Raw genomic sequence first — 12,624 nt, 5'->3', positions numbered from 1 at the left:
GGAGTAGTTCAACTAAGTTGTTAATGATGGTCCCAAGATTGCTTCTCTGGCTTTTGCTGGGGTAGCTGGTATCTGCCAATGTAGCAATGGGGCCAGTAGATTTAGGCAAGAAACCCAGCCACGGTCCCGGTCCCTGTCCCTATTTGCTGACGAAAAGTACTCTTGCGCGGGGGGGGGGGGGGGGGGGGGAGAAAGGAAAATGGGGGGCAAAATCTTACCAAACAAATGGCCACGTGTCCAGCTCAGACTGAAAACTGCCATGTAACTCTCCAGTTGCACAGACCAGTTTTCTTTCCAAATATTGAATCTTTTTCACCCCTGACAATCCTGACTGGCATTTCACCCTCCAGCCACACAATCCTTGCCAGCGAGGGGCAGGGAAAATCAAGAAATTTTCTGACTAGAATCGCATTCCCGTACCAGCCTCCCCGGACAGGCACCGGAATGTGGCGACTAGGGGCTTTTCACAGTAACTTCATTGAAGCCTACTCGTGACAATAAGCGATTTTCATTTTTTTTTCATTTCCTGATTCTCACAGTATTTCCGCCTGCGCCACCGATCCTGTGCATGGCTAGTGCGGGCTCAAAATCTCCCCCTATGTAATACTATGAAAATGAATGAAAGTCGCTTATTGTCACGAGTAGGCTTCAAATGAAGTTACTGTGAAAAGCCCCTAGTCGCCACATTCCGGCGCCTGTTCGGGGAGGCTGTTACGGGAATCGAACCGTGCTGCTGGCTTGCCTTGGTCTGCTTTCAAAGCCAGCGATTTAGCCCTGTGAGCTAAACAGCCCCTATTTGATACTATTTGATAGACCTAAAGCATATATGTTTATGTAAGTACTACAACTATGTGCGGGAGTGGATTCAACCTTGTGTATTTGATGCTGGTGCAAAGTTGAATCCTAGAATCGTTAAGGTGCAGAAGGAGGCCATTCGGTCCATTGAGCCTACACCAACCCATTGAGCCTACACCAACCCTTCAAATGAGCACTCTACCAATATCCACTTCCTCTCTATTCCCGTAACTTAAGCTGCACATCTCTGGACACCAAGGGCCAATTTATCATAGCCAATCCATCTAACCTGATCATCTTTGGACCGGGGAGGGGCGGGGGGACCGGAGGACCGGAGGAAACCGAAACAGACACTGGGAGAATGTACAAACTCCACACTGACTGACCCAAGCTGGAATTGAACCCGGGTTCCTAGCGCTGTGAGGCAGCACTGTGCCACCCTATGGTATTAAAATTAAAAGCTTTAACAAGACATTGGCTGTAATTTTCCACCCATTATCTATTAAACTAGCTAATTTAAAACTTATGCCACCTAAACTTTGCATCAGCCCATTGATAGCTTCAAAAAGATGCTGTCTCAATATTGGCTCTTGCTATGGACTGTGATGCATGAAGATAAGAAATGTGACTTTGGGCGGGATTCTCTGACTGCGTCCGCCCGGTGAACAGAAAATCCCGCTGAGGACTTTTCCATTGTCCGCGCCTTGCCTGTGGTGACCTTGCGGTGGGCGGGGCGGAAGAATCCAGCCCTATGAGTGAAGTGCACAAGAGCTTATAAGCTGCATTCTATGTATACCAAATCTAGACTAGGTTAGATTGATTGGGCCTGGAGGAGACTTGTAGGGAGCATAAAAATCACTGTAGATGAGTTGGATCAAATTAAGTATAATAAAAATAAAATACTGAGGCTATTGGAAATCTGAAGTTAAATCAACAAATACTAGGAAAAGTCAGCAGGTCTGGCATCATCTGTGGCGATGTTAACAAACTTTACGTTTTGAACCTACATGAAGGCTCCAAGCTCGTGCCATTATTATGGACCAGATTAAATGTTTCAGTGCTGTATGCTGTTACATAATTCGAGGAAATTCCATCTTTTATTGCAGCAAACAGAACCGAGTTAGCAGCAGTGGTGCTTTAGAAATTTCACAAAGGGGACGTGAGTATCCAAGGAGTGAGTTAATTTTTGTACACATGATTTGATAGATTTATTGTGAAACCCATTGTAATTTGAAATGCATGTTCCGTTTATAATTTTTTGATTAAATAAAATGTATAGTAACCCCACAGGTAATTGGCACTGGGGATCAAAAAATGGTGTCAACGAATATTGAAGACAATAAACCTAAATATAAAAACAAGTTGGGTATGCCCCAAAAAGTTCATTTGAGGGCAATGAAAACATGTTATAAATCTATATTTTAGCATCATATTTGTTTTGTGTTTGCCTCAGTGGAATTATTTATAAATCTCTACAATGGTATCTTTCCAAAACACAGTTCAGCTCACTTTTTAAAGTTTTTCTGGCTAAAATTTATGTGCGAAAAATACTGGAAGAAAGAGTATTTTAATCCTGCTTTCCATTTTATATGGTTGAGATTGGCTCCAGCTTTGTTTCAAATGATCTGACCACGAGCATTTCCAATGGAATAAAAAGACATTTTTTTTGTGAAATGCTACTCTATGGGTTAAACAATGCCTAAAAGTTTTGACAATTGACATTTAGAGAATTGAAGAATTTCTATAGTACTGAATACAGTTTTTCACAAAGTAACAGCCCCACAAGTAAGGGCATTTGTGCAAAATTCTAATTATTTGGAAAAAGAGAAGGGAGGTCAGTTTCTCCATTCACAGCAGATTGACCATAGCTAACAATTCACCTACAGTTTCCCCTCTAGCACCATTCCTTTATCCCTTAATTCCCCTGTGGATGCATTGATTCTTGGGTCCTATCTTGGATAGACCCAATAACAGAATGCTGAGCTTTCTGGGATTGAGAAATTTCAAAGATCCACACCCTTTGAGTGAAAACATTCACCTCAGTTTAAATAATTAACCTTTATCCTGCGACACTGATTCTGTGTTCTAGATCCCCCAGGCTTTTATCCTGTCAAGTGCCTGAACAATTGTATATATTTCAAAGTGGCATCAATCATCAATGCTGGAGAATATTGGCCCAGTCATCCACTTCGCTCCTCACAGGACAATCCCTTCACCCCAGGAACCAGCCTGGTGAACTTTCATTGTATGGCTTCAAGGACAAGTATGCCTTCCTCTGATATGACCACAAAGCTGCAAACACTACAAGTGTGGCCTCACCAATGCCCTGATAGAGATTTGATTTTGCAGTCAACTAAAAAGTCTGCTAATATTTCTGTTAATATCTTTTGCCTAATCGAAGGGTGCTGGTAATCTGCAATACAATCAGCATCTGTAGGGAATGGAACTTGATGAAAGGTCACAACTTGAAACATTAGCATCTGTAAGGCGAAAAACCAAGTTGCAAAACCTACTGAGTATTTCTTGCACTTCTTGTTTATTTAGTAGAAGATTCTGGAATTTTTCAACCACAACTGAAACTCCACTATCCCGAGTGCAAAATTTTTGTGGGCTGTTTGTCTTGGCTGTTAGAACACTTCGCGCTAGAACAATGTTTTATCTTGGAGGACAAAGAGGGAGGAAAGTTGATAGGAAGCCATTGTACTCAGCAGAACATCACTCTCACAATGAAGGGGATCAGGGTGGACACAGAATCACAACAATGTTGTTACAGTTTTGCTGTTACATGTTCATTTAAGCATGCCATAAATGGAATACTAATTGCCCCTTAATTATGGTGTACTGATCAGAGATCATGGGAGCACACCCTTGTATTTTCAGTGAGGGCTAACTGTCAGACCATTACATTAGTGATAAAACATACATAAATCTGTATGTCGTAATGTACAGAACCAGTAAAAAACAGCAACAAACCATGTAATCTTTAAACAATAGACTATTTATTTACTGGGGTTAACTTGTACTTTTTAGAATGCATTTCTCACAGTCTACAAAACTTTTAAGTTGAGTAATATTTTGATGACATCTTAAAGGAATGTAAGTTAATACTCTTAAATGTCAAGCGAATTGAATTAAAATATATTGTGGTAGATTTTCACTTTGCGGTCATCTAAAACAGGTTTCAATGAATGACACTTTTCTTTGCTGAAAATAATATCAGGAATGCAAAGTCATTATCTACTCCATTGAGAAAAATCTAATTAACATTCTAAAGTTAAAAGGCACATAGCTATCATCAAGTTCAAACCAGATGTTTGCATTCCACATGTCACCTAGTCTTGTATATCTGTTATCAATTAAATTAATGTTGAAGCTTTATGTCAATACTAGCCTTTTAACTAATTTATAGATCAATCAGTCTGCGAGGTGCCTTACAAACGTCTGGGCTTGGGCTTCCATTTTACCATTTGGTGACGAAGGACATTTTTTTATTAATAGCGTTATTGGCATTTTCAAAATGATATACATTGCCGTTCGTTTTCATTTATTGTACAGTCACAAAGGTTTCTCTATTTACAGTCTGCTGCCGTCTGGCTCAGCATACAATCCTCCCTATCCCCCCCACCTCCAGCTCCTCTCTCCCTGAACCCCCTCTCCTCCCTTCTCCCCCCCCATTTATCACTGCTGCTCCCCATTTTTTAATTGCTGAATTTTGCTACACCTTGCTTCCCCCCCCCCCCCCCCCCCCCCCCCCCCCCCCCCCAGTCCTCCCTCGCTTTCCTATTTCTAGACGTGACTATTTCCTGGCTACTGGCTATTTATTTATGTGTTGGCCACAAACGGGTCTCGGAACAGTCGGGTGAATGGCTCCCATGTTTTGTGGAAGCCATTTTCCAACCCACGGATGGTGAATTTGATTTTCTCCATTTGGAGAAATTCTGGTAGGTTGGATAAGCAGTCTGCAGCTTTAGGTGGTGCTGCTGCGTTAAGGAAGCAAGATTCTACGGTGGGCGATTAGGAAGTCAAAGGCAAGAGCATCCGTCCTCCTCCCCATGAAGAGATCTGGCTGGTCTGATACCCCAAAGACCGCCACTTTCGGACATGTCTCCACCCTTATCCACACCACTTTGGACATTGCCTCGAAGAAGGCTGTTCTGTACCCAGCAAGTCTGGGGCAAGACCAGAACATGTGGGCATGGTTGGCTGGGCCTCCTTGGCATCGTTCACATCTTATCCTCCCCCCTGCTCACTTGGGTTCTGGTCAAGTGGGCTTTATGTACCACTTTTGGCTGTGTTAGGTTGAGCCTCGAGCATGTGGAGGTAGAGTTGACCCTGTGCAGTGCTTCGCTCCAGAATCCGCACCCTATTTTGAACCCCAAGTCTTCCATGGGGCTTCAGTGTCGGCCCTCTCTAACAGTCGATTGTACATGTCACTACGGTTCCCTCTGCCTAGGATGTCTGCGTCCAGTAGCTCTTCTAATAGTGTCTGTCATGGCCATGGGTATGTCCTTGTCTCCTTCTGTAGGAAGTTTTTAAGCTGCAGGTATGAGTTTGTTGCCTTTAGCTCGTTGGAATCTCTGCGTCAGTTCTTCCAGTGTGACCTTGCCGTCAGTGTATAGGTCCATGACTGTCATGTCCCCCCCGTCCTGTCTCCACCTTTTGAAGGTGGCATTGGTGAGTGCTGGTGTGGACAAAGGACATTCTTGATTTCATGCTGCTTTGAATACAGCAATTATCCCAATTTGACCCAGGACAGAAGCTTTGTTTTGTCACATGGATAATAAATTGGGAAGAAAATGCTGAGCCAATATATATTTATAACAGAGGTACCTATTGCATTGAAGTGTTCTATTATGAAGGTTGAGGTATTCTTGTTCATAAATAACGTTCAAGAAATTTTGATTTCTTAATGGTTCAGATAGTTTCTTGCCTAGCATCCAGGAACAATTCCCATGCATGAGCAGTCATGTGGAACAGTGTTTAGTGAGATAAATGTGTAGCGTTTGTGTGATCTCTGTACTGTTCTCACAGTTCAGCAGAATTAGTGCCAAATAAGTAACTGAGAGATAAAGACTGATTGTCTTTGGGAACAAAATAATTGGAAAACTGCCAATCTCAGCAGTATTCATAGTCAGTTTGGCTGTGAAAAGTTTTTAGGTTTTCAGAATTGAAGGATCATTATTTCAATATGATTTAAGGATGCTGATAGCACAGTGTGAGGAACTACAGCTTATTAAAACAATGCCAATGACTTTTTTTTGTCTATTTCATAATTTGGCAATTCAGTTGAGTATCAGGTGCAGAGTCAGATGCTTTGCATTTTGACAGCAATGCTCAACCTTTTTAATAGTAAATAAATAAATAACACAAGATATCATAAAATCACAGAAATACAGTGCAGAAGAGGCCCTTTGGCCCATTGAGTCTGCACCAGCGCATGAAAAACACCTGACCTACCTACCTACCTAATCCCATTTGCCAGCACTTGGCCCATAGCCTTCAATGTTATGACATGCCAAGTGCCCATCCAGGCACATTAAAGGATGTGAGGAAATCCCCCCTACCACCCTCCCAGGCAGTGCATTCCACACCATCACCAACCTTTGGGTAAAGAGGTTTTTCCTCAAAGCTCTCCCCTCTTTTCCCCCCCCCCCCCAAAAAAAAACCTTCCTGCCCCTCACCGTGAACTTGTTTGTGTCCCCTCATGTCTGACCCTTCAACAAAGTGGAACACGTGCTCCCTATCTACCCTGTCCATGCCTCATAATCTTGTACACCTCAATCAGGTCGCCCCCTCAGTCTTCTCTGCTCCAACAAAAACAACCAAAGCCTATCCAACCTCTCTTCATCACTTAACTGTTCCATCCGAGGCAACATCCTTATGAATCTCCTATGCACCTTTCCTCTGCAATCCAGTGCAGTAAAATCCTTCTTATAATGCACCGACCAGAACAGCACAGTACTCCAGCTGTGGCCTCACCAAATTTCTATACAACTCCAACATGACTCCCTGCTTTTGAAACTATGCCTCAATTGATAAAGGCAAGTGTCCCATATGCATTTTTCAGCACCCTATTTACCTGCCCTTCCTTCTCCAGAGATCTATGGACGAACACGCCCAGGTCCCTTTGTTCCTCGGAACTCCCAGATTTATGCCATTCATTGAATACTTCCGTGTCAAATTACTCCTTCCAAAGTGTATCACAGGCGCGATTCTCCGCTCCCCATGCCAGGTGGGAGAATCGTGGGAGAATCGCGGGAGGGCTGGGCGACTCACGACACGCCGCTTTGGCACCCCCCGCGATTCGCCCACCCCCCGCTCGGATGAATCGCCGCTCGCCGTTTTTCACGGCGACTGGCGATTCTCCGGCCCTGATGGGCCGAGCTGCCTGACATTCCCGACTGGTTCACGACGGCGGCAACCACACCTGGTCGCTGCCGTCGTGAACATGGGCGCCAAATGTTCGTTTGTGGCTTGTGTGGGGGGGGGGGGGGGGGGGAGGGGCGGAGAGGGGAGTAAGCACCACGACCGTGCTCAGGAGGAGACTGGCCCGTGATTGGTGCCCGCCGTTGTCTCCAAGCAACGCACTCTTGCCCCACCACCGCCCCGCAAGATCAAGCCGCCACATCTTGCAGGACAGCGGAGGGGAAGACTGCAACCGCGCATGCGCGGGTTGGAGCCGTCAGCTGTTGTGACATCAGCCGCGCATATGCGGGTTGGAGCCGGCCAACCTGCGCATGCGCGGCTGACGTCACTTAGGCGCCGCCGTCGCGTCATTCTCGGCGCACAGCCTTGACGCAAGCGTCAAGGCCCGGCGACCGAGAGTTACGGAGCGCCGCTCCTAGCCCCCCGTGGGTGGGGGTGAATAAGGTGCGAGGAGCGGCCTCCGAGGCCATCGTGAAACTCGGCCGAGTTCACGACGGCCTTCCCGATTCCGTGCGGGAGCGGAGAATTCCGCCCCACATCTCACTTTCCAGGGTTAAATTCCATCTGCCACTTATCTGTCCGTTTGACCATCCTGTCTATATCTTCCTGTAACCCAAGATGCTCAACCTACTGTTAATCACCGAGCCAATATTTGCGTTATCCATAAACTAACTAATCCTAACCCCCCTCCCCCCATGTAGTCATCTGTTTATACAAGTGACTAATAATAGGGGACCCAACACAATTCGGTACGCCACTGGACACTGGCTTCCAGTCGCTAAAGCAGCATTCTCATCATCCTCTGTCTCCTATAATTAAGCCAATTTTGAATCCACCTTATCAAATTATCCTGTATCCCATGTGCATGCCTTCTTTATAAGTCACCCATGTGGGACTTTTTCAAAGGCTTTGCTGAAATCCATATAAATTATATCAACTGCACTACCCTCATCTATACACCTGGCCACTTCCTCAAAAAATTAAATCAAAATTGTTAGGCATGACTTCCCTCTGACAAAGTCATGCTGGCTAATAATAATAATCTTTACTTGCATCACAAGTAGGCTTACATTAACACTACAATGAAGTTGCTGTGAAAATCCCCTCGTCTCCACACTCTGTTCGGGACACCTGAGGGAGAATTCAGAATGTCCAATTCGCCTAACAAGCAAGTCTTTTGGGACATGTGGGAGGAAACCGGAGCACCTGGAGGAAACCCACGCAGACGTTGGGATAACATGCAGACTCCGCACAGGTAGTGACCCAAGCCAGAATCGAACCCCAGTCTCTGGTGCTGTGAAGCAACAGTGCTAACCACAGTGCTATCACTGATCAAACTTTGCCTCTCCAAGTGGAGATAGATTCTCTTGTTCTGAATTTTCTCCAATAGCTTCCCTATCACTGAGCTGAGACTCACTGGTCTGTAGTTCCTGGCTTATTTCTGCAATCCATAGTGGAACCACATTAGCTGTTCTCCACTCCTCCAGCACCTCTCCCCACCCCAGCCAGAGAGGAAGTAAAAATTTGTGTTTGTGCCCTGCAATCTCCTCCCTCGCTTCCCACATCAGCCTGGGACACAATTCATCCGGACCTGAATATTTGTCTACTTTTAAGCCAGCCGATGCCTCCAATACCTTGTCACTCCTTATGTCAATTTGCTCAAGCACCTCTGTGTCTCTCCCCGAGTTCCATTCCTACATTCTCATTCTCTTGGGTGAAGACGGATGTGAAGTATTCATTCAATGCTCCACCCACAAATTGGGCCCTACTCTTTCCCTGGTTATCCTCTTCCCATTGATATACTTATAGAATATCTTGAGATTTTCCTGACTTTTACGAGTCACAGGTTTCTCATATCCCTCTTTTGCTCTCCTAATTGTTTTCTTAAGCTCCACCCTACACTTTCTGTACTCCACTAATGCCTCTGTTGATTTGCTCCCCTTGTACTTGCTAAAAAGTTCTTGCTCTTCTCATCGTATCCTGAATGTCTCTGGTCATCCATGGTTCTCTGGGCTTGCTACTCGTTCCTATTACCCTAGAGGGAACATGTTGGGCCTGTATCCTCCCCATTCCCTTTTTGAACACCTCCCACTGCTCTTCTGTAGATTTCCTCGCAAGTAACTCTTCCCAGTCTACCTCGGTCAGATCCTGCTTAATTTTACCAAAATTCGCTCTTCCCCCAATCCAAAACATTTATTGCAACGTTTCTATTTCTTTGTCCATAGTAAGCTTAAATTGTACCATGTTGTGGTCCATACCACTAAAATGCTCCCCCACCACCACATTTGTCGAGCTTCATTCCTCAGAATTAGCTCCAGCACTCTGCCGTCCCTTGTTGGACCCTCTCTATATTGACCTAAAAAGTTCTCCTGTATATGTTTTAAGACATCCACGCCATCCCAGCCCTTAATACAGTGACTATCCCAATTAATGTTGGGAAAGTTGAAATCAACTAATATAATTACCTTATTATTATTGGTGCACATCTCAACGCATTGTGCAGGTATTTGCTCCTCAATTTCCCATCGACTATCTGGGGGTCTATAATAAACACCTAGCAATGTGCTGTCCCTTTTGTATTCCTAAGCTCTACCCACAAAGCTTCATTTGATGCCCCCTCCAAGATATCCTCTCTCCTCACTGCATAACTGACTCTTTAACTAATAATCTTTTAAAAAAAATTTAGAGTACCCAATTATTTTTTTCTTTCCAAATAAGGGGCAATTTAGCATGGTCAATCTACCTAATGTGCACATCTTTGGGTTGTGGAGGTGAAATCCATGCAGACACTGGGAGAATGTGCAAACTCCATACGGACAGTGACCCAGGGCCGGGATCGACCCTGGGTCCTCAGTGCCATTGGTAGCAATGCTAACCACTGCACCACCGTGCTCGTTAATTAAGGATGAAATGCCTCCTCTTTTAACCCCTCCATTGTCTTGCCCGAAGATTCAGTATCCTGCTCCTCCCTCAACCACATCTCTGTGATGGCTACTATATATCACAATTCCACATGTCAATCCTCGCCCTTAACTCATCCATTTTACCTGTAATACTCCTGGTATTAAAGTAGAGGGCATCCAGCCGTGCCTTACTCTTCAAACTTAATATAGCTGTACTCCCTCTGACTTGATTGCTTTACTGTATTATGCTGTGTCCCTATTCTGTTAACAGTCTGTGTCCCCTCCAGAATTAGTTTAAATTCCTCCCAACAGCACTAGAAAACCCACCAGCAAAGGATGTTAGTCCTGCTCTGGTTCAGATGTTGAGCATCCCGCCTGTAAAACCTTTGGTGGCAGAAATGGTCTCAGTGATCCAGGAATCTAAAACTCATGAAAAGTACAATATTAACTCAATGTTATTATTGTTATGCAACTCGTCCCTGCCTGGTTCATGTTCTCCTAACTGTAAAACTGGAAAAAAAATTTTAAAATTTAATCCTACCCTCTCCACAGCTGTTCCAGCCTAATGCAGGTCCAGTAACCTGCCCTGAACCCACATTTGAAGAAAATACTGCATCTGCCCTGAAAACATTTTGACAGCTGTGACAATTTGCACCACAGGAGCTGGAGCAATGCAAAACATTCTAAAGCAATCAACAAAATTCTAAATAAAACAACCAAGATTATTCTAAGAAATTAAATTTGTCCACCTCCCAATGTTTCCAAAAACAAATCCGCTCTTCCTTGGGTGTGGGTCATACCCTATCTGTGTACAGTATCACATTTTGTTACAATCCATCTATTAGCTTTTGAGATATGTTGTTTACAAGGTGAAAACATTACCTCTACCCATCTTCAGTGGCTGAGGTAAAAATAAGAAAATGCTTGCTACATTGTTATAATGGTCTGTATTTTGCAGTCAGTGGTGAAATTATCACCCTCACTGCTGATCTGGAAGAAAACCCTCACCATTGTGGTGTGGATTTCACCTTTCCTAATTTTGAAGCTGGTGCTAAGTAAAGGAGAACTCCAGGTGTTCATCAACGGTGATGCAATTAAGCAATTACATTGAAAAACAGCAAATGGGAAGTAAAATGCACCAATTATCCATAGCTTTTTATACTTTTGACAGATCCTGATTTGTCAATTTAGAAACTCGCTCTCTTCCATAATTTATATTACCCAAGTCGGCGGTTTTACAAGCTAAGCAGATGGCGCTAAAGTGGGTAACTTATGAAACTATTTCAGACATTCCTCACACTATTATAAATGTACCACATAAGTGGTATTGTGGTATTGTCACTGGACTTGTAATCCAGGTAATGCTCTGGGGATCTGGGTTCAAATCCTGCCATATCAGATGGTGAAATTTGAATTCAATAAAAATCTAATGATGAATATGATGTCATTATCAATTGTCGGAAGAACTCATCTAGTTCACTATTTCAGGGAAGGAAATCTGCTATCCTTACCTGGTCTGGCCTACATGTGACTCCAGATCCACAGCAATGTGGTTTACTCTCAAATGCCCTCTGAAATGGAGGGCAGTTAGGGATGGGCAATAAGTGCTGGCCCAGTCAGCAACACTGCGTCCTGTAAAATGAATTTTTAAAAACTGAAATTTTCAGTATATTTTACCGGTGAGCTGGATTAATTATTTATAACCTGATGCCAACAATTTTCATAGATTTTATTTTTGCATTTAATTGTTCCAAGTTTGATATGAGTGAAAAATGAATGCTTTCATTGACGTAAAGTACTTTGCCACCAACATATGGAATATTCAACTGTGTTTATGTTTTGGATTTGCCCCATTTTCTCTGCGGTTTCGCTATTTCCCTTTCGAAGACTTCTTGGATATTTTACATCCTTACATTTCCTACTAGCACTAAATAAACAAGTCAAAATGTGGAGAAAAACTTGCATTTTAAAAATCTAGTTGATAGTAATAATCACATTGGTGTGTACAGAACTGGTGCGCCCTAATTATAATGTGATGCTTGAGGAATGAATCAAGAATGGTTATTGTAGCAGAGAGAACTCGTGGTGGAGACCAGTAACTTTAAAAAAGAAATTTGAACTCAGTCATTAACTGAAAGAATTACACCACAAGGTTTCTTGTACTGTACAAGAGTTATACAATACTAACGACACTATATTTTAAAACCTATTTTAAACTTGAAAATTTCAGCAGATCACTTCCCTTTTGATTTTTATTTACACCCAAGAGGTCCTTTGTACATCACTTCTCATGTCGGATCTCACAATTGCCAACTGCTTCCGTGCTGGGTTCAAACAGGCTATGATTGCACATGAAGCCAAGAACGAGGAGGAGCAGGGTGATGCCAACCAACCCAATGACGAGTACATTTCGCTCGTCTGCAGGAGATCAGCATGGAAATTCCAGCAGAGACGACGTGGGAAAATTAACATGAGTTGGGTGATGCACAACAGAACTGAC

At 43.6% G+C, this 12,624-nt stretch overlaps 1 long non-coding RNA gene across 1 annotated transcript in view; it reads right to left on the bottom strand.

The window, feature by feature from the left end:
- Nucleotides 1-12,624, bottom strand: part of LOC119973230 — a 28,803-nt gene that overhangs the window by 4,020 nt on the left and 12,159 nt on the right. The window lies entirely within an intron of this gene.

The sequence above is a fragment of the Scyliorhinus canicula genome, chromosome 1 (genome assembly GCF_902713615.1).
Source record: "Scyliorhinus canicula chromosome 1, sScyCan1.1, whole genome shotgun sequence".
Taxonomy (NCBI): Eukaryota; Metazoa; Chordata; class Chondrichthyes; order Carcharhiniformes; family Scyliorhinidae; genus Scyliorhinus; species Scyliorhinus canicula.
The sequence above is the reverse complement of the archived record's forward strand: the minus strand, read 5'-3'. Positions and strand labels throughout refer to the sequence as shown.